This window comes from Haliotis asinina, chromosome 11 (genome assembly GCF_037392515.1).
Source record: "Haliotis asinina isolate JCU_RB_2024 chromosome 11, JCU_Hal_asi_v2, whole genome shotgun sequence".
NCBI lineage: Eukaryota > Metazoa > Mollusca > Gastropoda > Lepetellida > Haliotidae > Haliotis > Haliotis asinina.
The window spans coordinates 23,858,126-23,885,839 of record NC_090290.1 but is presented as its reverse complement, the minus strand read 5'-3'; the positions used below and the strand labels follow the sequence as shown (position 1 = coordinate 23,885,839).

The 27,714-nt window shown below is 37.8% G+C and overlaps 1 protein-coding gene across 9 annotated transcripts in view; it reads left to right on the top strand.

Annotated features, from left to right (window-relative positions):
* LOC137256532 (zinc finger CCCH domain-containing protein 10-like) overlaps positions 1 to 27,714 on the top strand; it is a 239,880-nt gene that overhangs the window by 165,042 nt on the left and 47,124 nt on the right. For all 9 annotated transcript variants that reach the window (XM_067794380.1, XM_067794383.1, XM_067794385.1 and 6 more), the window contains one exon: positions 5,317 to 5,416. The gene's annotated coding sequence lies outside the window, so the exon portion shown is untranslated. The remainder of the gene's footprint in view (positions 1 to 5,316; positions 5,417 to 27,714) is intronic.

Genomic DNA, 27,714 nt, shown 5'->3' with positions numbered 1-27,714 from the left:
CAGACGTCAAGACATTGTACTGATACAGCAGACGTCAAGACATTGTACTGATACAGCAGACGTCAAGACATTGTACTGATACAGCAGACGTCAAGACATTGTATTGAACTGATACAACAGACAAGACGTTGTACTGATACAACAGACAAGACGTTGTACGGATACAACAGACAAGACGTTGTACTGATACAACAGACATCAAGACATTGTACTAATACAACAGACATCAAGACGTACTGATACAACAGACAAAACGTTGTACTGATACAACAGACATCAAGATGTACTGATACAACAGACAAGACGTTGTACTGATACAACAGACAAGACGTTGTACTGATACAACAGACATCGTACTGATACAACAGACATCAAGACATTGTACTGATACAACAGACATCAAGACATTGTACTGATACAACAGACATCAAGACATTGTACTGATACAACAGACATCAAGACATTGTACTGATACAACAGACAAGACATTGTACTGATACAACAGAGATCAATACATTGTACTGATACAACAGACGTCAAGACATTGTACTGATACAGCAGACGTCAAGACATTGTACTGATACAGCAGACGTCAAGACATTGTACTGATACAGCAGACGTCAAGACATTGTACTGATACAACAGACAAGACATTGTACTGATACAGCAGACGTCAAGACATTGTACTGATACAGCAGACGTCAAGACATTGTACTGATACAACAGACAAGACATTGTAATGATACAACAGACATCAGGACATTGTACTGATATAACAGACATCAAGACATTGTACTGATACAACAGACAAGACATACTGATACAACAGACATCAAGACATTGTACTGATATAACAGACATCTAGACATTGTACAGATACAACAGACAAGACATTGTAATGATACAACAGACATCAAGACGTACTGATACAACAGACATCAAGACATTGTACTGATACAACAGACATCTAGACATTGTACTGATACAACAGACATCTAGACATTGTACTGATATAACAGACATCAAGACATTGTACTGATACAACAGACAAGACATTGTACTGATATAACAGACATCAACTACATACCACTTAATATCATTGGTTTACCTGTTTGTTCATTTTTGAACCATGAAGAGCCCGGTGAGAACTGATCTTCTATAACCCATGCTTGCCGCAAGAGGCAACTAACAAGATCCGGTGGTCAGACTCACTGATTTAACTGACACAATCATGGTGTCCCAAATGGTTTAGGTTGATGCTCATGCTGCTGATCATTGGATCGTCTAGTCCAGACTTGGTTACATACAGCTGGAATATTGCTGACTGTGTGTAAAACTAAACCCACACTTGTTTCTTTTCTTTATTAGCTATTCTGAAGAACTCCAGATAGTAATATATGCAGTGCAGTTATATGATCGGTCAGAAGACCCAGGTTTAGGGTTTTATACCTTCTGTGGTCACTTTATCTATTCTACTCATAGAAAAAAGCTGAAGATATTCAATTTTATTAGTACCTTCTTATATGGCTATTTTGAAACAGTCCAATATCCCTATAAATGACATAACCACATCTCATGTTCTGAAGTTTCTTGTACAAATTATTCATGAGCTTTATTACATACGTAGGCAGCTTCATTTCAGTTGTGATAAACCAATAAATTGCCTCCATTACATATGCTGCAGGTAGTATTTCTCAAGACCTCCCTGTCCATATTGATGTTGAAATGAAGCATGTAGCTGATATATCCCCTGACTGTAAGTCCAGTTTTATCTGTCCTGCCGTCAGGCTGTTTGCTAAAGAAAAGGAGAGCCATTTTGTTCCCAGGATCAAATTGCCATCATTTGAACTCATATCACAAATGTGTCTAGAACGTGATTAAGCATGTCACTGATACAATATGGTGAGGGAGGCATGGTAAGAGTGTTTATATGCCGAGGTGGAGATTGATTATGGGGAGGGGTTGAGAAAATTACCTTGTTTATATAACTGTGGACTTGTTCCTCCCTTTAGCATTTATCATCTTTCTGCTGGATGACATTTTGAAACTTGTGTAGGTTTCTTTGTGGCTGTGTGTGTATTGTTATATATAACGTTTAAAACAGCCTTTTGGGTGGCTTACATTGAGCTTTATGTATGGTATGTAAATTTAGTGATTAGCTTTACCAACAGCTTTACGTATAGCCTTATTACCCATGAAGATCCTGGGACTTGATCTTCAGTAACCCATGCTTGTTGTAAGAGGCAACTAAGGGGATTGGGTGGTTCGACTGGCTGACTTGCTTGACAATTGCAAAGATCAATGCACATGCAGTTGATTACTGAATTGTCTGGGCCAAACTCAGGTGCTGCCATATACCTGGAATATTGCAGAGTGAGGCATAGAATAAAACTAAACTAACTCACCTTGTTGATAATGCTCACAACTATGGGGAAAAATCAAGTATGGAGTAAACAGTCAGGTGATTGATGTCATGAGCTTTGATCTACACGACTGGCACTCAATGACATGTCAACCAAGTCAGCGCCAACTGTTGAGTAGCCTCTTTTGATGAGCAAAGGTCGCTATAGACTAATTCTACCTTGAGTCTTCACAGATCACTTTATGTGTAGCTTAAATAAACGCTTGATGTGTGGGTTTGACTTTTTACTTGGCTGAGCCTGTAGTTTTAGGTGTATAACTATGTTTAACTGAATCCACATCCTTAATTCACATAGTGAAGTTAAAGTTAACACACAGCTCTGAGATTTACATTGAAAATTAAAAAAAAAAAACTTCACGAGCTTGCACTTTGCAGTGGAAATGTAGGGGGTTAAAATGATGGTGGAGGTTTGTATCATGGTTTTTTCATGTGAGGGAGAATGTGACTCAGTTCTGCCCACCAAAACACTCAGTACAAATGTAAAAACTCTCTTAGTACAAATATAAAACCTCTCTTCAGGTAGAAGCTTTCATAGTTGAGTTGGGCTCTACATTTCATCTGCATTATTACAGCCATATATTGACAAGGTCAGGTCTGAAAATTATGAACATTTTAAGCACAAAGTCCAAATGAGTTTTATTTTATTTTAAAAACAAATATATATCTATTTATTATTATTTAAATACTTATCATTATTATTTAAAGATAGTAAAGCTAACAGCACCAAATTCAAAAGCAAACATTTTGTTATTCACACAACATAATGGGATTAATTATACAGATTAAGAAGCTCTCATAAGGTTACCATGTGGCAACAAGATATCGGCAATACTATAGAAAATAGTTACATTATGTAAGAAATTCTCAAAACTCTCCTCTTGAATCATACTTTTAACCTTGAGAAGTGTGATTATTGCTTTGAAAGGGTCTTTGCAAAAGCATCAAGGTTTGTTTGAACCACTCAAGCCTTTGTAAATTCTGACCATGACAAGGGTGCTTTAAGTTTGTTTACGTCTAAAATATTTAAAGTAATTTTAATTTACAAATGGTTTTAAGTTCTTCCTAGAGCCTTGACAACTGATACTGAAGAGAGGGGAGACTTGTGGCCTTGCTTAACTTTAGAAACCAAAGTCAGAAGTTATTTTGGTCCTAGTTTCCTTGAATCAAACAGACCCACATATTGCAGTGTATTTGAAACATAAATCAAAGAAACTCTCCTTTTTCCCTTCATTGCAAACAGGAGTTTTGTTCATTGGAGTCTTCAGCCATTGTGTCCCTCACAGGAAAGCAAAGACAGCATCTTATTTTATTTTACACAAGAGATCATAGACACTATCAAAGTACTATTTATTGTATTTGATACAAGAAAGCAAAGAGACTATCCTATTTTATTGTATTTAACACAGCAGTGAGATTACCATTCTTTTTAGTCACCCTGTTTCTGTGTATTTCACAAGTCAGTATCATCACCTATTTCTGTGTATTTCACACAAGAGCCAATAGGATCACCCTATTTGTGTGTATTTCACACAGGAGCCAATAATGATCACCCTATTTCTGTGTATTTCACACAGGAGCCAATAATGATCACCCTATTTCTGTGTATTTCACACAGGAGCCAATAATGATCACCCTATTTCTGTGTATTTCACACAGGAACCAATATGATCATCCTGTTTCTGTGTATTTCACACAGGAGCCAATAGGATCACCCTGTTTCTGCGTATTTCACAGAAGTCAATATGATCTCAGTATCTCTTTATATTTAATACTGGAGACAATGAGTTTGTAACAGTAATATCCAGTGTTTGTGTGTCTCCTGTTGGTCGGCACATAAGGTCTCCGCAGTGCTCCATACCTCACAGGGAGTTCAAAGAGACCCATTGTCCTACATTTGCACTAAATGCTCTAATGTTTTTGTAAGGATTTGCGAGTTTTTTACCTGTGATAAGAAAACAGATATTGTTTCTGTGAAACCTGAATTAAACCCAGTGCTTGACCTGAAGTTTATTCTCTGTTGTCCAATACACAGCCACAGCTGAAGCGAACGTGAATCGAGACACACTTACGATAGGGAGTTCAAAAACAGTACTCTCTTGTGTTAAAGACAGAGAAATGTGAGGTGAAGATGTGATTCATATACAGATTTATGTCTCTAATACATTGCAGCAGTCCAACTTGCGTCTGTATTTACCCACGCCCGAAATTGCGCATCTGAGAACCACATTGTCAGCAGATCAGTGGTTGTGTAGTCTTAGCTCTCAACCAAACTGGAATGGATTTGTGGATACCCACTGCGTATGTTTGTGGGGAAGGTGGTTTTGTGAGCGTACATTGATATCGTTAGATTCTGTAGTCATGATTACAGTGTGGGTGGAATAGCCCGCTGCCTTTCGTCAGAAGCGTCATGTGGTATTATGCCATAGTTTGATGCTTGAATATTTCTAAACTGGTTATGTTGCTTGTATGGCTGAAAACGTTACTTGATCCATGGAAACATTGTGACATTTCTTTGTGAAATAGACCACTGCCCATCGTATGAAACGTCATGTGGTATTATGACATAACTTGATGCATGAATGTTTTTAAATTGGTTATGTGGCTTGTATGCGTGAAAATGTCACTTGATCTATGGAAACATTGTGACATTTCTTTAGGGTTTGTACTGACACATGGTTAACACTGATGACACTACATGTGTATCGTTATATATATATACACACATGTGTGCACATAAAATCATTACTGTTTCACCTAGATGGATATTTGTTTCATTTGACAACGATTTTGACATTTTTGTGAATTGGTTGATCAATATATTTTTGTCCTTGACTTTTTTTTGCAAGTATGCATACTTTACAACAGGTGTTGACCATATATTTTTACCTTTCCAGCCAACGTGTGTGACAGATCACTGGAAATAGATCCCACTGCTATTGGACTATACTGCATTTACATTCAACAGAAGGACGTGGAGAGGCTAACTTCACACTGGTAAGGAACATATTCTTGTGTCCTGACCTTTACGGCTAACACACACATGTGAATCCTGACAACTTCCTGCTATTGTCAGGTAAAAGTTAGGCCCACCCATTCATCTCAAGGGGAGGGAAATTGCGTTACTGATGCCGGTAGTGCTTTAACCCTTTCAGTAGAGGATTGTTCTCAAACAAAAGCATAACAAATATCTTGTAGCAAAAACATGGTGAGATGTTTGACATTTTTGCAGATTAAGTCTACATGCAGGCATTTTGTTTGATGATGTTAATTGTGGAATTTTTGGCTTCGTTTCAATTTATTTTTAAAAAAAAATAGTCCCATGGCTATAGGACTGTTGTGTTTTCTTCATTTAATAATATGTTTTGGAAGTTTATGATTTTGAGACATTTTAGAAAAGGTTTGAAAAGGTCAATGAATTTAAGTTTGAAAACTGAAAACCCTAAATTTTTGGTTTGCTGTACTGTATGCTGAACTGAAGGTCAAATACTGTGGCTCTGCTAACAGCATGGTATGCCATTTCACCTCATGTTAGCCATGTTTTGGTCAAACAGTCTGTGATATTGTGGCATTACATTTCTCTCTTCTGATATGTTTTCTTGATACTGATTTTAAAAGTGTAGTACCGCTGACCAGAATTTATATTTTTGCAATCCAGATTGAAATACATATCATTCAAGTTGTCAAAGTAAATCACAAACAGGTGCTTGCACCTGCAGTGGTTTCACTTAGCAGTCCTTGTATATCTTGTGAGCATTTAATCTTGTGTGGGAAGACCATTTTGGTTTGTGTGGCTTCTTTTTGTTGTCTTTCAACAAGACACGGGTTTCAAAATCAAGGGTTAGCACTCCTTTAGTTCTGATCCTTTACATTAGCAACCATTCTTGGATAGAGTGAAATAAACAGCTTGTTAACTTTGCAAAGTCATTATACACAGTGTTGGGATTTCAGAGGCTGCTGGTCCTAGGCAGTGGAGGCTGTTGGGGGTATTAAAAGTAATGTCATTTCTTGTTGATCTTTGTCAGTAGAAATAAGAAAACATGTATTGGTTGGCTATGATGTCTGATTGTGTTTTGTGGATTCTTAACAAGTTAGTCAGCATATAGATGCTGTGACATGACACCTGATTTGGATGGATAAGCGACGATGGTGTAAGCTAGTTGTTAAAGCACTCACTTATGGCTCCAAAGACCAGGGTCAATTCCCCAAGTGTGTGAAGACCATTTCTGGTATCCCCTGCCATGACGTTGCTGAAATATTGCTGAAAGTGGCATAAAACTAAACTTACTCAGAATGGATGGATTGATTAGTTCTGGTATATTTTGTACTTACGGACTGAAATATTGCATTATACACAAGACCGGACATCTCCCTGCCCTCTCAAAGTCCATGTTGTCATTGAAATACCAATCCCGTTTTCCTCACATTTCATGCAAGCGGTTGGAAGGATCATTGCAGCAAGTGCAAAGTTGTCAAAGTGCTGCTTATCACTTCTTGAGTCACAACTCATTTAATGTGAGACTCGAGGTGTCATGCCAACCCTGAGGAAGTTCAGAGCAAAAACAACACAAGTTTGTGAAGTGTACAATCTCATACAACATGCTCCAGGTAATCTTCCTGCTAAACTGTCTACCTAACTACTATCTGCACACATACTGGTGATAGTGGTTGTCAGCTAGACATCATAGTGTTGCCACTTGGTATGCAGGCTTGTTGCGATGTGTGAAGAAAATCCATGGTGAATATTCATCATAGCCCCGTGCAGGCTCTGCAGGACACTGTGCACACTTAAGGAAGATGGCAAGTTTGACAAAGACTTAACTTTCAACTTGCATGCACAGCGAATAAGCATCACAGCCAGCTTGAAATTTGCGGTTTTCACTTTGTTGACATCCATGAAGCCTGTAGTCATGGGATACACTTCTGAAAACATGCCACGACATGTGTTTTGGATTGTATTGATTGTGGCAAAACTAGAATTGGTTTCTATCTTTTTGCAGTTGGATGTTGTTTCTTTTAGTTTCAAGTGTATGATCTGAATGAATCATGTAACTGATTGGGAAAATGTCTTGTAAATTTAAGTTATTCTTTAAAAGGGGTTTGAAAGGGAGATGACCTCAGATGGCACCTGTGCAATGTTGGATATCTAATGTGGCATGCATATTGGTTGAATAATATGGACACAGAGACCTTTCTAGTGAGTGAGTTTATTTTACCATGCTTTTGGCAGTATTACATCCCTGGACCCCAGAAATAGTCTTCACACATGATGTACCCATGAGATGATTTAGACCTAGGTCCTTAGCGTGACGAAGAAATGCTTTAACCTAAAGGCTCAGTAACTCCTCCGCCCTTGCTTATATTTGGATTGATTACTTTTATACTTTACCGATTATAATATGAAAATGAAGCAGGTATATGGTAATCTGGATGATAAAGTCCTCGATCCTACTAGTGACCTGTTTGCCTTTGTACAAAGCAATCTTAGTGCTGAGGTGATCGTAACTCTCATACCTTCACATAAACTTCAGTCAGGGCGCTAGGTAATTATAACTCCTATACCTTAACATAGACTAACGACAATCTTGGTGCTAGGTGATCATAACTCCCATACCTTCACACAGACTTGCGACAGTCATAGCACTAAGGTGATTGTAACTCCCACACCTTAACATAGACTTACCACAGTCAGTCGTAATGCTTAGGTTATTTTATCTAACAGGGCAGTCCTGTTTCAATATCAAGTGTATTGGACTCACCTAGTGTTGGACTCACCTAGAGTCATGATGCATAGATATCCAAATCAGTGTTATCATCATATCGTGTTTTGAAGGAGAGTTATGATACCCAGTGATTACTCTGTTAAACAAGCAACTTTGTTACTTTAAATCTGGAAACATCTATGCACAAAGGAGCCATAAATGAGGACTCGTGATGTTCATAAACAATCTGTTCATGTCATTTTGAAGAATTGCATTTCCCGATTAACACTGATGCTTCAGATGGCGTACTTTGTGTCTAGACGCAACTTAATTTGATTCTGGTCCAAGATAACTTTAATTAGGTATCTTCCAGAGATGATATCAAACTGAAATAAGTTGTCCCTGATCGATGAGAGGTACGGTCAAGCCGTTGTCATGCTGAAGAGAATTTGATTCAGTGTGCGGGAACCTGTTAGGAGATTAAGAAACTCTTATGGATAGATATGGATTCTTTGCCAGTATTGTGATAGCGCAGTGCATATTTTGAGCGTCATTATTTGTGGGCGTGGGGATTCATTGTGCTGGTTTGCAGGAGAATATCCTGTTTCATGTGATTGTTCAGCTGTGTTGAATCAAAGTTCATGGTTTTCTCCTGTTGTGCAATGAAAGTGAGCCTGTATGTTTATAATAGATTGTCATCTTCTGTTAGTTTACGTTTCATACAGATTGGAGCTCAATGTTCATTTGTTAGATACTGTCAGCCTCTGGATAATTCAGACAATGATATATGCTTGCTGTGTATACTGTATCCGGGTTGAGAAGTTCCCACGAATCTGAGTAATTCCGTATTTTTTATCATGCTTGTGTCATTCATGATAATTGTTACATATTGTTTCAATTAACACGATCCCAAAGATACCCAGCCCATTTTCCTCTTTTTTTTTGACTCATACCCATTCTCATCCCTGTAATGTATGTTAATTGCCACAGTGTTTGTTGCTTTTTAAACTGTACTCTGGCATAATTGATTGTTTGTACAAAAGGTTGTTGTTGACTTGTTTTAGCTAGTTTATGTTCCTTGATCAGCTGCACTGTTGCCAGCTGATTGTGTGGGGTAGCTTTATGGGTAAAGTGTTTGCCCATGATGCCACAGTCCTGGGTTCATTTCCCCTTGTGTGTACAGTATGTGAAGCCATTTGTTAGTGTGCTCCAAAGGGATATGGCTATAAACAACATAAAACCTAGCTTGCTTCCTCATGTAGTGGAAAAGTGGATTGATTGTCCACCATGGTTGTCAAGTATGGATAGTTGTAGAATACTCTTCCACCTTGGTTCTGTGAATAGCTATTACAGTTGTTTACTGCTACTAGTAGGGACAACAGAGAACTGTTGCGACTTACACAACTCTCTAAAGTACTGATTGTTAACTTGGGTTATAATTCCCAGATTATGTAAGTGTTAAGAACAGGTTGTCAGTGTAAAGGCTGGTATCCGTTTATCTACACTTGCTAATTTAAGGATAGGATTGTTGCACATCAATGGACTTCTCATTTGGTACAAGCCTTAGATCAAAACTACGCACTGCCATGGAGCTGCAAAGGATTTGATCCTCAATGTTGCTATCAGAAGATATCAAGTTCTTTACTGCTTACCGAGCATTAACATAGAGCCACGAAATGATCAGTGCATGAGTGAATTCAATTTTATACTGATTTTGGCAATATTCCACAAATACCATGACAGGGGGCACCTGAAATGGGCTTCATACATTTTACCCATTTGGGGAACTGAACCCGGGACTTTTGCTTAACGAGTTAACGCATTACCATTAGGCTGTCCGACCAACTGTCTGGAATTTCATTTGGAACTGAAATGTTAGACGGAGATTTCAAATTCTAAAATGTCTAGGCCTCAAATACTCAACAACATAATAACTGTCTAAATGTGTGACGTTTATTGACATTTTATGAAGTTATCTGTAATTTTCTGAAGCTCTTTCCCTGTATGTCTTCTCTCCTGGTTGTGAGGCAGACGCACTGTCAAACTAGAATGTCACAAAACCATGAGGATTCCATGACAGCTTACCCTGTTTAGCAGAATGGGGCAAAAACCAACTCAATTATTGTTGTTCTTCGTAAACAGTGGTCATAATCTGAACCACTGCATTGTCTTTGGCCCATTGGGAATTCAAAATGGATTAAATCTGAAAGTATCGGTAGTATCATTTAAAATAAGTTTAATTACTAGAAAAGTGTATTTGTTTAAAATTTCTGCTTGAGAAAATTGCTAAGAGCAAAATATTCATATGATCTGAAAGATTATTTGGATTGGATCTCATTTAACATTGTTTTTCCATCCTCTGATAGCTCAAAACACTTCATTCATATAGATTTACACTTGGTCTCTGAATATATAAAATTTTGTTTGGAATATATAAAATTTTGATTTCAAATGAAATGTTTCTTTGTTACAAAGGAGCTCCAGGGAGACCAGAGATTCAGAACCTGAAGAAATCTAGACTTGCTCTATTTTAGGACATAGGCATTGCAGCTTGGCAGTAGGGAAAATAATGTGGTTTAGACAGTGAGACAGACTACCTTCCATTTTGCAGTCTCACTTTGTGATGATATCTTCTCAGGACAGGCAGTTAGTTGAGCAGTATCCTTAGCACAGTGGTTTAGATTCAGATACAGTGGTTTAGATTCAGATACAGTGGTTTAGATTCAGATACAGTGGTTTAGATTCAGATACAGATACAGTGGTTTAGATTCAGATACAGTGGTGGATAATGTCAACATTGCACATTTAGACATTTCAGGTGCTTCACGTTTGGCGAGATGGTTAGGAATGGCATCAGTTGACAGGGCGGAGTGTAATTATGATAACAGCAAGGTGTTATTTCACTAATTTGTCTTCACAGACTTCTAGACAATTTCATTGCATTCATGCATGTTTGTAATTCCCACTCAAGTGGCTTGCAGCAGCTATGGGAAATGACCCCAGCTGGTCTGCTATTTATACAGTGCCAATCTTCACCCAAAATTGTTCTGAGTTGTTGCTGCTAATCTCTACACTAGAACTTGCTCAAGCAGAAGCCAACTCTCCGGGTTATTTAAATTGTCATTGAGTCATCTGAACTTCAACTATCCAAGTGTTGATTAAAGTCTACTTACAATTCGCTCAAATGGTAATAAGCAGAATTAGGAGGTCAGACTTGATGTGAGACCCATGGAAGTGAGATACACCTTAAAGTAAGATATGCTTTCAAGAGAGATACACTTGAAGTGAAATACCCCTTGAAGTGAGATATGTCTTAAAGTGGGATACCCTTTCAGTAAGATATCATTTGAAGTGAGATACCACTTGTAGTGACAGACTCCTTCGGGTGGGATACCCCATTAAGTGAGATACCCCTTCAAGTGGGATAAGATTCAAAGTTGTTGGACTGGTGTTTGATTGTGCTCCAGTATTGATACTGCTACCCCCAGGGCACTGTACTCTGGTCCAAGGATTATTGTAACATCCAGACTAAGGTGTATATTCTCTAACATTAAGTAATACTGCCAAGATATGTAAATGTACCATTAATCCAAAGGATTAATCAAAATAGACAGAATCCCTATCAGAACACAAAAAGTAAATCAAGACCTGATATATTGTCGGATCATAGGTTTTAGGATGTCATACGTGTATTGACGGCAGTGCTCGTTCGAGCTGTAAAAACAAGTGTTGTGTCACAGTGACATTGTTAATTTGTGAAGTAAGCCTTGTGTTCAGGATTGAATTACGTTTCTGAAAATTAGTGACACATTTCACAATGGTTCAAGCAATAATCCAGGCAACAAGTGTTTTTAAGTGTCCGAAAACTCATAATAAGAAGACATGGCAAAGATGGCAACTTTCAAGATGACCTGATATAGGTGCAGTGAACTGCCACATTGTCAATGGTTGAAGGCATTATCTGTCATAGTGCAGACTGATGTGAGAGCACAAATGACATTCATTATTTCCAATTTTTAGGGGATGTTGGGGTAGCCTAGTGGTTGAAGTGTTCACCAAATGGCTCGGGTTCAGTTTCCCTCATTGATATAGTGTGTGAAGCACATTTCTGAAACCCCCTGATACTGGCCCTGATGTTACTTTAATATTGGTAAAAGTGGGGTAGAACCATACTCACTCACTCACTCACTCAAGTATTTTGTTTTTATGCTTATTAGGACTATGATATGCATTGGTACTTACGTTTGGTGATTAAGTTGGACAACACAGTATGTAAAGAACTATCGAAGATGTTACACACTGCACCCTGTCTGTGAAATTACCCAACTAATAGCTTCTGTAATGAAGTAATAAATTCTTTTTCTATCTATCCTCTGAATTTAAGGCAGGAAATGACTAATTAAATCTAATAGCATTTTACTTCTCTCGCTTGTCTTGAAAATCAATATGTATTTCTATGTATAATAAATTCAGCTTGCGCATTTAGAAAATCAATTCTAAAGCTGCCTTTCCCCTGGAGACGTAAGTGGTGTTAGACATGAGGAAAGTGGGGCTTTTGTCAAGACCAATATTGTTCCTTAGAGAGGAGAATATTGGTGAACGTATGACATTGCATGATATTGTCAGCATGAAATGGGGTTTTCATAGCTTTGCATTGAATCTGTGAGGTTCATGAACACTAAAGTCGTTCTTTAAAGGATGCTATTTGGGCAAAGGGACACTCTACTAACTTGCATTATGAACTAATTATAAGCACTGAAGAAAAATCTGGTTTTATTTGTTGATTGTGTTTAGTGATTTAACACTTTTATGTAAAATGACAATGTATTGATTGCCTGACGATCCTGATGGAGGCAGTGTTTTCGAAGAATGTTTCATATAAAAATGTAGCTGTTAACAGCAATGCAGTTGTTGTTCTAAATAATCTTTGAAGTTTCACTAACTCTATTGTGGGTTCATATTAAACATTTTTCATAATATGAAAATTGTTTGCAGCTGTAAAGAAAAATGCTGTTTATGTTCTTTCCCATTTATTGACATCATGCATCACACCTTCCTGAACACTTTGACCATGAAATGAGATCAGCATTTGTTTTAAATTTATTTACGTCAGATTTATTAATTCTGGTCCCTATCCCTTTGTAATGTTTGTTGTAACATAACAATATATGGCTTCTGATTGTTCACTTTAGACCATGTAGTATGGAAAAACCTAGCTGAACAGGTGTGTCTGAGTGTCATTATTCAAAGCGATCTCATTATTAAGGTGATAGTAACTCCCATTAGTTACCATAGTATAGACATATGACAGTCGATCCGTGAAGATCCAGGTAGAATAGGCCTTCAGCAACCCATGCTTGACATAAAAAGCGACTGTACTTGTCATAAGAGGTGCCTAACAGGATCGGGTGGTCTGACTTGGTTGACACGTCATTGGTTCTGAATTGCAGATCGATGCTCATGCTGGTGATCACTGGATTGTCTGTTCCAGACTCGATTATTTATAGACTGCTGCCATATAGCTGGAATATTGCTGAGTGCAGCGTAGAATTAACCTCACTCATTCACATGTGACAGTCACAATGTTGAGGTTGTTTTCTCTGTGGAACCTTGGTGTTGGTTGTTAATACAGTGACTATTCAGAATCTAGGAGGTGTTGTCATAGAGGGAAGTGGACATGTGATTCAGCATCATGCCCTTTCTCCGGGACATCACTAGATTAACATACTGCAGGTGCTTGTTGGCCAAGGACCACATTGAAGGCCACATTCACCAGGGATGTCATGTCAGTCATATTGTTGCAGGCAACTTGAGATGCTTCAAATGAACATTGGACTGTCTATATGAACATTGGAGTGTTGATATGAACATACAGGACTGTTGATATGAATAGGAAATATAAAAATAATAAACTATATATAAAATTCTAGAAAGAATTTGGGACCAGTTAAAAGGATTTCCCATATTTTCAAGCCCATTCGAAATTATGCCCTGTAATTTCACATTACTAAACAACTTGGCCTAAATTAAGATTTAAGATTTTACTGTTTTGATTGACGTACCTTTTCAAAAGCACATTGGATGTTTATATTAAATTGCATTCCTTTTTATCATGTCTTAGAATCATTTTCTTCAGTTACAAGCACTTCCCAAATGTAAGCACGGGGGTTAATTGTTGGTTTTTTATTTGTTAACAAGAGGGGTCATTTTCCCAGGGCTTAAATGCGGGATGTCTGGGTAGAGTAGACTTGGTTGTGAAGGTTGTCTAAGATGTATGTCCTGTACTTGTTACAGACATGGAGGGCATGAGTCCCTTCAGGCTCATACCTTTCCTTTCTCAGGGCCTAGATTTTCGAAACTCAAGTTACTAAAAGTCTTAAGTTAATGTTAATCTATGGCACTTATGACTATCTTAGCATAAAGAACTTCGAAAATGTTTTCTCTGGACTTTTACTTTCCATGCTGACATTCAGTTAAACAACAGAAATACCGTTTCAAGATGCGTTGAAGCTGCAGCTCTCTCACACATCTCTCGTAAGTAGGCAACTGTGTTTGTTATCAGAATTCTTATAACGAAGTCTGTTTAGATTCAGGAGCATAAGCTGTGAGAATGTTTATGCTTCTTGTAATGAAACATACAATCTGTCCCCTTTCCTAGACAGAGTCATCCGCAAATACAACTAGACATCACTTGTAGAGTCACTTCTACAAACATTGCTTTTTCATAATCAAAACTTTGCTACACTTTCAAGAAAAGAACAATTTTTAACAATTTTTTCAAAGAGAAATCCTGACACTATTTCTAAAATATGTCATAATATTTACAATTTCAAATGAGTCCAGTATATTGTCTCATATTGATTCCATTTGACTATACTGCATATGATTAACTGTTGTAATGTATATCATTTATGTATCTGTATTTCTATATGTCTGTAACTACTGTAACGTTCATATTTGTAGTTTATAGTATACTGCTACTGTTTCTTGATGGAATGATACGCAATAAATATCAAATATCAAATATCAAATATCATGTCCTTTGTCGGTTGAATTTAAGGAAGTAAGTGAGCAATTGTATCTTGAACTGTTGTGGAATTGAAACTTCAGTTAATGGGAAGAGATATGTCTACCAGGTAATCATTGTATCCACTGGCCTTTAAAGGAACAGGAAAATCATATTCTATAATTGTCAAGACAATTCCATAAAGATATTAATCCATCACAATCAGTAGATCAGTTACTGTGTTTCAAACATTGGAAGATTTGTGAAGTTGTTCCACTGGTAGCTTGATGGAAAGTACATATGACTGATATATATATATTTATGTAGTTGAGAACATGAACCAAGCGCATATTCATAACTCTTTTTCCTGTACAAATATCAATTATTAGCATCTTGAGATGAAGCTTGTAGCTGTGCGACGGTAAAAGTGGCAGAAGAGTCTCTATATTTGCACACAGAAGCGGAAGAAAAAGTAGCTCCAGCACATCCATAATTCAAAGCACTTCTTAAACTTTTCACTCATGCAGCTGATATATTTGCATTAATTTTCAGTTTTCTTGACATCGATTTGCAAGACAATCTCCCAGTAATTATATGTGTACGCTGTCATACACTTAAAGTGAATCAATTTCCTTGAGTGCTGCTTAGAAAAACTAATTAACACGAATGTGATGGAATCCTTTATTAATTTGCAAGATGGTTGTCGGGCAGTGATATCTCATTGTTGTGTGGGGAGGTCTTCCAGTGGAGCACGTATGTAGTCCTCGTAGATCTGAAAACACATTTGTGGACACAGCGTATCGTGTTCACTCTTGGAAATCATTGAGGTACGTGTGATAGCATTTTATGTGTTTCAAGTACTGTGTGCTTAACGATTTTCATGTCCTCTTGTTGACATGGTTTGTGTAAAATAAAAATCTGTGCAAATATTTGTGTTACTCTGACATGCTTGCAGTGGGTTGTGTGATGTTTTTGTGTTGTTTTCTTCATGTTATGTCGCAGTTCGAAAGATTTACAACTATGTCTTTCATTTGTTTCCATACACTATCACCCTCTCCCTTGAAGGCTCTTGTAAGATGGAGACAGTGAATGGCACTTCTACGGGTAATGTCCTACCAAATGCCTCTCTCTTGTGGAATTCAGATGATCCTAGAAGATAGTGCTGAATGTACAAATTCAGGTGTTCTCAGTAGATGGTACTTGTCCCATGTGTAAATTTAAGAGTTCCCAGTAGATGGCATATGTCTCTATGTTGGAGTTCAGATATTCTCAGTAGATGGCACTTGTCTCCCTGTATTCAGGTGTTCCCAGGGGATTGTGCTTGTCTCCCAGTGGGAATTCTGGAGTTCCCAGTAGATAGTGCTTGTCTCACCATGGGAATTTAGTTGTTCCCAGGAGATTGTGCTTGTCTGCCAGTGGGAATTCTGGAGTTCCCAGTAAATGGTGCATGTTTCCAAGTGAGAATTCAGGAATTCCCAGTAGATGCTGCTTGTCTGCCAGTGGGAATTCGTGTGTTCCTAATAGATGGTGTTGGTATTCAGGAGTTCTCAGGATATGGCGCTTGTGGCCTTGTGATCCATGCCAGTGATGTCAGTCATTGGATTTTATTGTCCAAACTCACTTGTTTTCAAACATTGTGTTTTGATGGTATGGAACATTGCCCATAAAATCAAACAGCTTGAATATATATCATTTACCAGCAAATAAACCAAAGACAGAGCTGTAAGGTAATCTGCCGGACCAGTAAGAGACCACACCTCTATTGACTGATATGATTCCCCCAAGTTCGGCCCAAGTGATCGTTATGTCGTAGCCAAGTAGCCTAAAACAAACCACTATATCCTGGTCTGATAGGTCAATAACTACACTGTGATCTATCAGGCAATAACTGACAACGCCTTGTTCATATTCAGGGACAGTCACTTAAAATCAATTTGAAATGTACATGAATGTAGTTGACAAATGTGTTGTGTAATGGAGGAGGAGTACAAGGCTATATACCCCAGCAGCAGTTGCTGTTACCGTATGTCTAGGTGCTAATTACATGTGTTTTATCTTCCATATTCACTGATCAATTATGGAACGACTGTTATTGATGAGAATCATGAAAAATGCATGCCTGTCTCATTAATCAATGAAGTTTTCCTGTGTTTTGTTTGTGAATCATAAATTAGTTATTTTTAAGCATATTTCCCTGTGTGTGTATTATTGGTTTAGAGCACTGGTAGTAGCTGAGCATGATATTTATCTGTATTCTAATTTAGCGTTAATGCTTTTGATGGGTACAGCCATGCATGAGCAGTTTGCAACTTATAGAATGGGATGGGGATGCGGTGCCATGTTTACACTGTGTAAGTTACACTCTGTGAACAGTTATTGTGTGTTCTGTGGGTAATTGTTGAAGGTGCATGGTTCAGTCACCTGACTGCATCATAAAGATGGTGATTGTTGTAACCCTGCCTGTGGTTTGCCATGTAGGGAATCAAACCAGGCCTGGTCAGTTGTGATTGGTTAATCGGCCTTTGACTGTTACATGGTATCCCCATGGAATAGCACAATAGTTAAGTTATATCCCACTAAAGCAATATTCTAGAAATATCACCAGAAAAGGATTTTTCACATTGCACCCATGTGAGGGAATTGAACCCAGGTCTTCAGCTTAATGCTTTAACCACTAGGCCACCCAATGCATTAAGGACACTAGAACACATATACATGTACATTTTGACTGGTGTACACAAGCAGCCATACAGACAGGTGCTTCATGTTGGCATAAGTACAGTTATCTCAGAGTCAGTTGTTGGTTCAGCTACAGTTTACTCCAGAGGCCCTTGTCCATGTAGTAAACATACTTGCAAGAGCCAGTCTGGTTGATGGCTTGTCACTACATTGGGTAGATGTGGAATGCTGTGCGCAGCATCAACCACTTGTTTATCAGGTCCAAACTCAATTATTCACTAGCTGACGTCAATTTTGCCAAATGTGGTGTTAAAAATGACAAAGAAGCTGTAGAAACCAAATACTTGTCATACACCATACCTGAAAATATTTGAGATATAGTTATGCCAAGGGATTCCGTTCACCATTCCAAAATATTTTTGTTGAACCAATAACATTTTTTTCTTTCAAAATTACGAAAATTTTAAAATTTGAAGTCAGAAATATTTAGTGAAATGATATCATGACCAAAATGTTTTCATGTTTGAAAAGAACTTCTTTGTCTGAAACCGAACTACAATGCATTTTGGGTTCCCAAGTTGCATCTTTTCACATGTGTTCAACTTCAAACAACCAAGAATGATCACAAATTACATATTTTGAATTCCCACATTTGTTCCAACTAGTAACTTCACAGGTATTATATCTTTTTCTCAGATCAAAATATATGCCACTAAGTTCAAATTCTTTGTTTGTAAAGGAATGAATTCCTGAAATTCAACAGAAAATTGTCAGGGTGCATGCAGTGACCATTAATGTTAATGAACTTTGAATTGATGTACTGGAACATTGGTTTGGGTTTAAGTTAATGTCAATTGTATGTGTATTTCTGTGATTCAGGTTGAGGTGTAAGTTCATGTCAATAGTAAGTCCATGTTATAATCATTATTATGGGATATTTAGAATGCGCACATATCCACGCAACTAATACATGCTCAAGCACAGCCTTGTGCTTCTTGAGCGCACTGCTTAAGGATATATTGATGTTGTCTGGCATTGCACACAATCATATACCTGTACCACACCTGCAGTAGTGGCTGTAATTAGTAAATCCCAAAGTTCTCCTTCTGCATACCATGTCATTAATGTGGAACTGTAGTTTTTTGTCCATATGCAGTTTTGGAACAACTGAGGTAACATTTCCCATGGCTGTCCGCAGTCCATCTCTTGCAGTAGTGACTCAGGTATTTGGTTATGAGAACAACAACCCATGAATTTGTAATTGTTTACATCTTTAGGGGTTTTAAGAGCAAAATTAAAAAAGAGCTTTAGAAATTCAGGGTGATAATGATTTATGTGCCTTACAGGTACCAGCATTTGAAATGAAAGTGAGCCTGGAGTTCTGTAAACTTACTTCTATGTTAATTGTATCTAGGGGACCCCAGAATCTTCAACTTTACGTTTGTAACTAGAATCTAGTGTGGCGAGATGGTTGAAATCTCACAATTGATGATTGGTTCATTACGAGTGAGCAATCATTAAAATTATCTAGTTAGTGTCATTTTTGAGATTTTCCTACTCAGGTCCGTTTTCTCGAAACAAAAGTCTGAGTTTTAACTTAGGTTAGAGTTATTACTAAAATTTGAGAAAATGCATTTCCCAGCATGTATTGAAATTGATATTATACTTAAATGCAGTAGACAGTTTGTGTTTGATGGATAGATTACTTAAGTGGTTTGGGCTTTTTTATCTAAAATATACAGTTGAGTTGAAAATTCAGCTCTTTAAAATTGTCAAATTCAGATTGATATTTGAGTAAAAACTTGAGTTTGTTTTGAGAAATTGGAGAAGGTTGTTACTGCAGAAAACTATAATGTGGTCCTTTGTTGTTTCTTTTTATTGGTTAGTTTTGTTTTGTTGAAAAACTGTGCAAATTGTGTTGTAATCTTCACATCCAATGTAAAATGTTGCAACATTCTACTCATATTTCTGCTTATACTTTCTGATATGTCATGAACATAAACCCGTGAAGGTCCCAGGGTAAAATTGGCCTTCAGCAACCCATGCTTGCCATAAAAGGTATATGCTTGTCGTAAGAGGCGTCTAATGTGATCAGGTGGTCAGGCTCGCTGACATTGTTGACACATGTCATCGGTTCCCAATTGCGCACATGTTGTTGATCACTAGATTGTCTGGTCCAGACTTGATTATTTACAGACCGCTGCCATATAGCTAGAATATTGCTGAGTGCAGCGTAAAACTAAACTCACTCACTCACGAACATAAATCGCAGAATCTTCAAGTCATATTCAGTCTTGACTTTCAGTAAGTGGAGTGTCTTTTCTCATTAAACAATTAAGCACGTTTTCAGGACCTGACAACTTCTAAAGAGGTGTTCCATTATCAAGTCTTATACACTTAAATAGTAGTTTCAAAGTTGTTTGTGTTTGATTATGAGAAAATGTGATGTCAGTGCAACCAATGTTCAAATATTTGAAATAATCAGACCATAGCTACAAGGTCCCCATAATGGTTAATGCTGAACACTGTTTATGATTTATGCTAAGAGATGGTGAATGCTCTTGAGTTCCCACTCCTGGTTAGCCAGGTGTTGCAGTAACAGTGAAGTGTTGTGGCATGGTTTGCTCCTTAGGTGAACAGTTAGTTGATAAGACAAACCATACAACAAAATCGGTTAACAACAATCCTCCAGAGTCACTACTTTATCCACTTTGTCACCTTATTTAGTAAGGATAGGATGTATGGCTTAACAGCTTCTTTATTTACAATGAGAGAGATGTGAAAATTCGAACATTTCTGTGGTTGTTTCTAGACAAAAAGGTCACTCCTCATTGTAAACAAAGATGCTGTTCATCCATATGTCTTCTGTATGCCTCTGAAAGATTGTTGCCATATGTGTAGTTTTAGTTAAGCTTGTCTGATTGATGATGAACCTATTATTTGCAGTTTAACCTGAATGTCAAGTGGCCAATTGTCAGTCACGTTGTAAACATCACATCATTACCACCCCATCTTGACCAATAAAGCTAAGACTTCACATGCTGGTTTCAGCCACTGACAACTGAATCTGTCTTGGTGTTCAGTTTCAATCTAATCGTAGGCAACCTTAATGAAATAGCTATTTATGGCCCTTACTAAGACACTTCAATTTAAAATGCAATGAAATGTGGTAAAAACGTGGATGGTAACAAATTTTCATCTACATGTACAAATGTTCTAGGATACTTAGATTTGACCTTTTCTCAATGACCACAGTTAAGACTGAAACTTTTTATAGCTATTACGCAGCCAGTTTGTTCCAAATGTAACCAGACTTGTTGTGTGTGAGGGAGTGGTCTCAGCACGCTCCTGGGGCATGATATTTAAATTTGTGACCGTTCCAGTAGTCATATATTTGAGACACCAGACAGGCTGTAATCTATCTCTAGAACACCATCTTTTTCCTAACCCAGGGTAGCTTAGTAGTTTAAACATTTACTCATCACTGTGAAGATATGAGTTCAGTTCCCCTTATGGGTACAATGTGTGGAGCCAGTTCTGGTGTTCCTAGCCACAATATTGCTGGAATATTGCTGAGTCGTAGAGTTTAATGTGTTTGCTCATCATGAAGATGATGGGTTCAATTCCAGGCATGTATACAATGTGTGAAGCAAATTTCTTATGCCCCTGCAGTTGTATTACTGGATTAGTGCTAAAAGTGGTGTAAAACCATACTCACTCACTCACTGTCCCACCCACCCTGACATTGATGTAAAGGGACACTATCTGTTCCATTCCTGCAGATCCTCTATCCTTTCACAGTCGCAAGGATGTGCAGGATGCAGGTGCCCCCCTGGAAGCGAGGACAGTTTCATGTCACAGAGATCATTACTGTTTACACAGACTAAACATCAAGGGGTCATCCTTGGCCACAGTTCTGGGTAATGATTTTTTCCTGTTGATAGAAGTGGCATTGCAGATTTTTGTTCTCATGCCTGTCCTTTGTTGAAATATTCAATATGAATTGATTTGTTATCATAATTATAGGCTAGTCAAAGATGCCTTAAAGTCCTCAATTGTATGGGGTTTGTGAGGTCTGTGAGTACTGTATACTAAAGGCAAGACGTGTGAATGTTTGAGTGGCGTGTCTGTTGTAGGTGTGTGTGCGTATGTGGGTGAGGGACGAGATATGGATCTGGAAGTTCAGACACAAGCCAAGCTGTTTGATGGGTCACATTTATTTGTTGTTCTGAAGATATGATACAGATATATCTCTGGTGTTTCCAGTGTTATGATCTTCAGATCAAGAAATTAATATGTCATGAATAATACTGTCAGTTTTAATCGGGATGGTGGTTAAAGTGTTTGCTCATCATGCCGAAGACCTAGGGTCAATAGCCCTCATGGGTACAATGTGTGAAACCCTTTTCTGGTGTCTTGATATTGGTGGAATAATGCTAAAAATGGCATCCAACCATACTCACTTACTTCTAGTATTCTGATGGTTCTCGTTAAACAATCTTTAGTCAGTCCATAAAAACAATGGCACTTTTCTCTGAGTGGGAGAACCACACATTAATTCTTTAGTTACTACACATTATGTTTAAGAACATCCAAAACTTGTAGTGGACTTTCATTCTTCACTCACTACACATGTTTCCGAACATCTGACATGTCGAATGATTAACATTTCTTTAAAAATTGTTTACAAACACATTCATGCGCGCCATGTGAGCCATTATTTTTTTTAGAAACACCAATCTCATACAACATTAACAAAATTGTCAATAAAAGGAAGAATCTTCAAGTTATTTGTCCTGGCAATACTTTCACATAAATTATTGATTCTCCTGTGGTATTTCTTTGTATATTCACTCATTATAATTTTTAAAAATATTTTTCATGATATATCTTAGCTTAAGCAATACATTTCAAATACAATGACTACTATATTTTTCAGTTTGGGCTTCAGAGACGGCCATTTTGATTTGCTGGAATGGCCTGTATAAGAAATGTAATGTCTGAAAAACAGTGTTCTAGCTGAGCAATTAATATGTTCTGCCTACTTGTCATTCAGCCTTGCTGCTTAATCGTCTCCATGATATTTGGAACATTTTTGTATCTTTATGCCACGTTTTCTGTGTCTGATAGCTAGTACATCCTTTGCAAGTGAACGTAAGTCAAATCAAGGACACACTGATGGCGTTCTCTGACAGCTGAAGGAATCATTAATGCGTTCTTGGTTGGCCTGGGTCAGAACATAGTTCTCCAGCTGATTCAAATTGTTAAAAAACGTTTGATTTCAGTCAAATTTATTTTATATCTTCCTTGGGATCCGATTCATCATCATTAAGTTATCATCATGCTTGTCAGTTTCGTGGGTACGATTTATGGTGATTTCCCACTTTTTATGTCCGATGAAAGATTTATGTTCATATTCTATGTTAACATGTAACTGGTCTAGTAAACTAGGTATTTTTCCATCTTATGTTGTTGATCTCTTGAAACTTAGACTTGAAAAGTGATGTTAACTGTTTGAAGTCAAAGTTGTCATTGCATAAGCTCAGGCAGAATGGAGGTACAAAAAAAGCCTTGGAGGCAGAAATGCAATAAACAAAATCTGACTAAAATATCTGGATTAAAGCAAGACTTTAATTGGTAATTGATAATAGACACTAGTAATCATTGTTAACATGATTGAGTTGTGTTTTTTGTAAGCATGTATCATTGTATACAATTGTATTTTTGTGATCCCAACTCCAAAATCTGGAACTTTTCAGCAGCATTCAAAATACCTGCCTGGGAGACTGCCCCGGTCATTCTCAACACAGACTTCCAGATTCCAAAATTCACCTGCCTGACAGTCAGGTGAAAATATAAGCATTGCATCTATGGTGATATTTTGTGGTCAGGTCAGTTTTGGTCAGGGCTGGCATGTTTTACATCTAACCAGCCTATGGTCAGGCTGACATTTGTTGGAGTTTCATATCCTGTTGTCACGTTTTATGCTTCTGTTCATCAAAGACTGTTCAGTTTTTCCAAGTCAAATGTTACATAGATGTCAGCAGAGTCATAATTTAGGAATGTAATTCTTTAACATAATCTGTGTGCCATGACAACCAGAATAAGGCTTTATTATTTATTCTTAGTCTTTGTATGTTAGAAAGTTTGATTTTTTTTTTATTTTCTTATTTCCATGGCAACAAATTGTACTTAAAGCCTAATTAGGGTGGGGCTGACTTTTAGAGTCTCAAAGCGCTTCTTATCAAACATGGCAAGATATCACTCTAATTTGCTGTTTAAGAATTTTTGAAAACTATATTTCTTGGGTTTCCAAGACAACATACTGGACTGAGGCCTCAGGCAGCTGTTCTTGTCAGAGGCTGAAATCTTGCACTCTGTAGAACAAGTCACTGACAGGGAATGTTGGTATTTCATGCCTCCTAATTGATTATTAGGTGTTATTAATTGATTATTAAGTGGTTCTGTGTGAGACAGTACTAGTAGCGAGGTCAAGACCTGGTTTAAATTACTAATGATGTTTTTATTTAACAAAAAGTAAACGTACACTTGATTGAATTGATTAAGGATATTGGTTGAAAAAGCCAATGGTGCCACCCAAATGATGACGATTAGCATCTCAGTGAAGGTTACTTAGTTCTGCAAATAATGAAGAAGGTCTCGTATGCTTGTTGGGTATCTCTGGACTGATACAGATTATATTATCAGCTACTTGTTATATTCAACATTTGATAGGATTATTCTGAGTATCCAGGTTGGAGGTAAATATCACTGGTTGTTTGAAGATGATGTCAAAGGTTCTAGCAGGACCTTTTGTATGTGAAGCTTAATTTCAAAATTATATATAGTGAACGTATAGTTTATAAGTTGTTCACTGGTCACAAGGTGGACATGGGTTGATATACCCTCAATGTTTATCATCTATGGTCCCCGAGGGACTGGTGAACAACGTAGTAATCTTACAGAACACCTCAGTGTTAATTTTGGAATGGTTGAGTCATGGGTACAAATCTTTTTGTAGCCATTGCTAGATTTTGCAGACAAGAAAAGCAGATTTAGAGTTATCTCCCTTCCATTGAGATGTATTCACAAGAAATTGGTAATTTTCGTTTACGATACATTTTTCAATGTTATTCTTGCTAAAGAATTACTAAAACGAAGTACCAAATAAGTTTGACATTCCTTGTGGGTACATAGAAAATGTTACTTGCTTGTAAGCAGGGTACATTTAAAATAATAGAAAAGAGCTCAGCTAATCAGAAAATGACTCACTATGTGTGAGGTAAGATTAGTATGTATGTCATCTCCAGCTTTTCATTGATCTAATTGTTGAGTAGTAATCTTTAAATTTACAAATAAATGAAGGGCCAAAGATGCATGCCAATACTTCCTACATATGTAGTGAATGGTTCACAGTTGGGAACAAAATCCAGTTCTAGTGCTCAACAGGCACAACATCAGAACCCCTTGTCTAACTCATCTCAACTCTGGAGTCTATCAGGACAGCCTCTGTCTGGTTCCTTTGATGATATATCCCAAGCTGGACAGCTTCTCCAGGATGTCCTGAGTGGATTGCTGTTGTGTAGCAGCAGAGCAGTCTTACTCGGGTGGTGGGCTTATACTCAGACACTGAACACTGACTTGGACGAGACAGCAAGATTGTTCTATTGAAGTACATCAGTTATCATTAAACCAGAATGAGTTTATCTCAAAAGGCTCTTGCCAAAAATTGTTAAATCCCAATGACCCAGGATTATTTCATTTGGTATGTCTGTCAACTTGCCACTAAGTCCTGCCTTTCCCACCCAATCTGTCATCATGCTCTCACCACCCTGTATTCCTACCCTGTCAGCCTGTATCCACCCAACCTGTCACCATGTCCTCACCACCCTGTATTCCTACCCTGTCAGCCTGTATCCACCCAACCTATCACCATGTCCTCACCACCCTGTATTCCTACTGTGTCTGTCAGTCTGTATCCACTCTACCTATTACCATGTCCTCACCACCCTGTATTACTGAAGTGTCTGTCAGTCTGTATCCACCCAACCTATCACCATGTCCTCACCACCCTGTATTACTACTGTGTCTGTCAGCCTGTATCCACCCAACCTATCACCATGTCCTCACCACCCTGTATTACTACTGTGTCTGTCAGCCTGTATCCACCCAACCTATCACCATGTCCTCACCACCCTGTATTACTACTGTGTCTGTCAGCCTGTATCCACCCAACCTATCACCATGTCCTCACCACCCTGTATTACTACTGTGTCTGTCAGCCTGTATCCACCCAACCTATCACCATGTCCTCACCACCCTGTATTACTACCCTGTTTGTCAGCCATCAGTAAACCTTTCCAGCTTTCAGCCTGCTACTAAATAGTATTGTTTGCCGACTTCCCAATCAGTAATTCTGATCTCTGGTGATGACTATCTCAGTGGCATCCAAAACAGAGTCGTAGATATCTCATTTCAGGAACCACCTGACAGTTAAAGAACGAAGATGTATACCTTTGTGTAATAGCTGAGCTCGACAGTTTGTCACAAAGGCCTACTGGACTTAACACAGATTGTTCATGTTTGCACAAACTGTACTTCCTCAAGGGTGTGATAATTATTCATGTTCTGGAAACACGTTGATCTGATTACCTAGCATGGACCTAAAGGTGATGGCTAAGGTAGCACAGGTTTATAGTTTCCACTCCTGTACAATCAAACAGCTGGCCAGACAGCCACCACATACATCCTCAGACACATCTGATAGCCCATGAAAGTTTGTCCATAAGTCACCTATAGTCACCAAGACCATTATGGAGGAAGATCAGCACCATCATCTGTTTCTCCGATCATCAGGGGAGCTATATTTCAGGGGTCTCATCAGGCTGGACATCAGAACAGCACAGGAAGGCATACATTGCCCTGCATTCAGGTGTTCTCAGCATCCCAGGACAGGAGCCTTATCCCATAAATCCCATCAGCAGCAGGGGAGGTCGAGGTGACGACAGCAATGTTATTAAGCGGAGGAACTATCACATACCTCCCTACTGATCTCACCACTTGTTAATTGGAACTTGTAGCCTGTGAGAGAAGGGACCTTCTGGATTGCTTCGAAGAAAGGGGAAATGAGGTGAATAAATGATAAAAATGTTTGAAATTCCTTGTATAAGTTTGTATGGTTTTTAATAGATCCATCCTACTAACAAATCACTTGTGTGATGTGTGAAAATCTGGTTGGATTTGGTCCTGCAGTTCTGTTTTTAGAATTGGATTTGGGTGATTGATGGCATTGTATACTGTTGTCTAGACTGATGTACGTGATGTCAGTCACAGGATTGTCTGGCACAGACTGCCATCATAAAGAAGAAATATTCCCTTCTTCATAGTTAAAATACAGATATATCAGAGCACCTGCTTGCTGATACACATAGATGCTGAAGGACATGCCTAAATATGGGGTCAATTGTAATAAGGACGAAAGTATATTTCTATGATGTTGATGCAGTAGTTTCTGTTGATAATGGTGGGTTAAAAAAACTCTTTTAATTTCATGGAAAAAGAAAGTACTGCTTAAAAAATCAAACAAAAGTTATGTTCTGATCTTTTTAATAATAATTGATCATACATCTCATACACTCAAAACTTGCGAAAAGTAAACATGGTCTGCCTTCACAGATGTAAATTCATAAACATTTTACTTTAAAAACAGAAAGAAGTCATTGTGGTTATTGAGCCAGGCAGTAGTATTGAACAGCTAAAAGGGTATGACTTTTTGTACAGAACATGAAAAACATGCTGACAAGGAATTCTTATTGTTAAGTATTGAATTAGCTCAAACTGTCAAACACTATTTAAAAGAGGTATGAAAGCGAGCTTAAAATGTTTGCCCTTTAACAACAACAATTGTT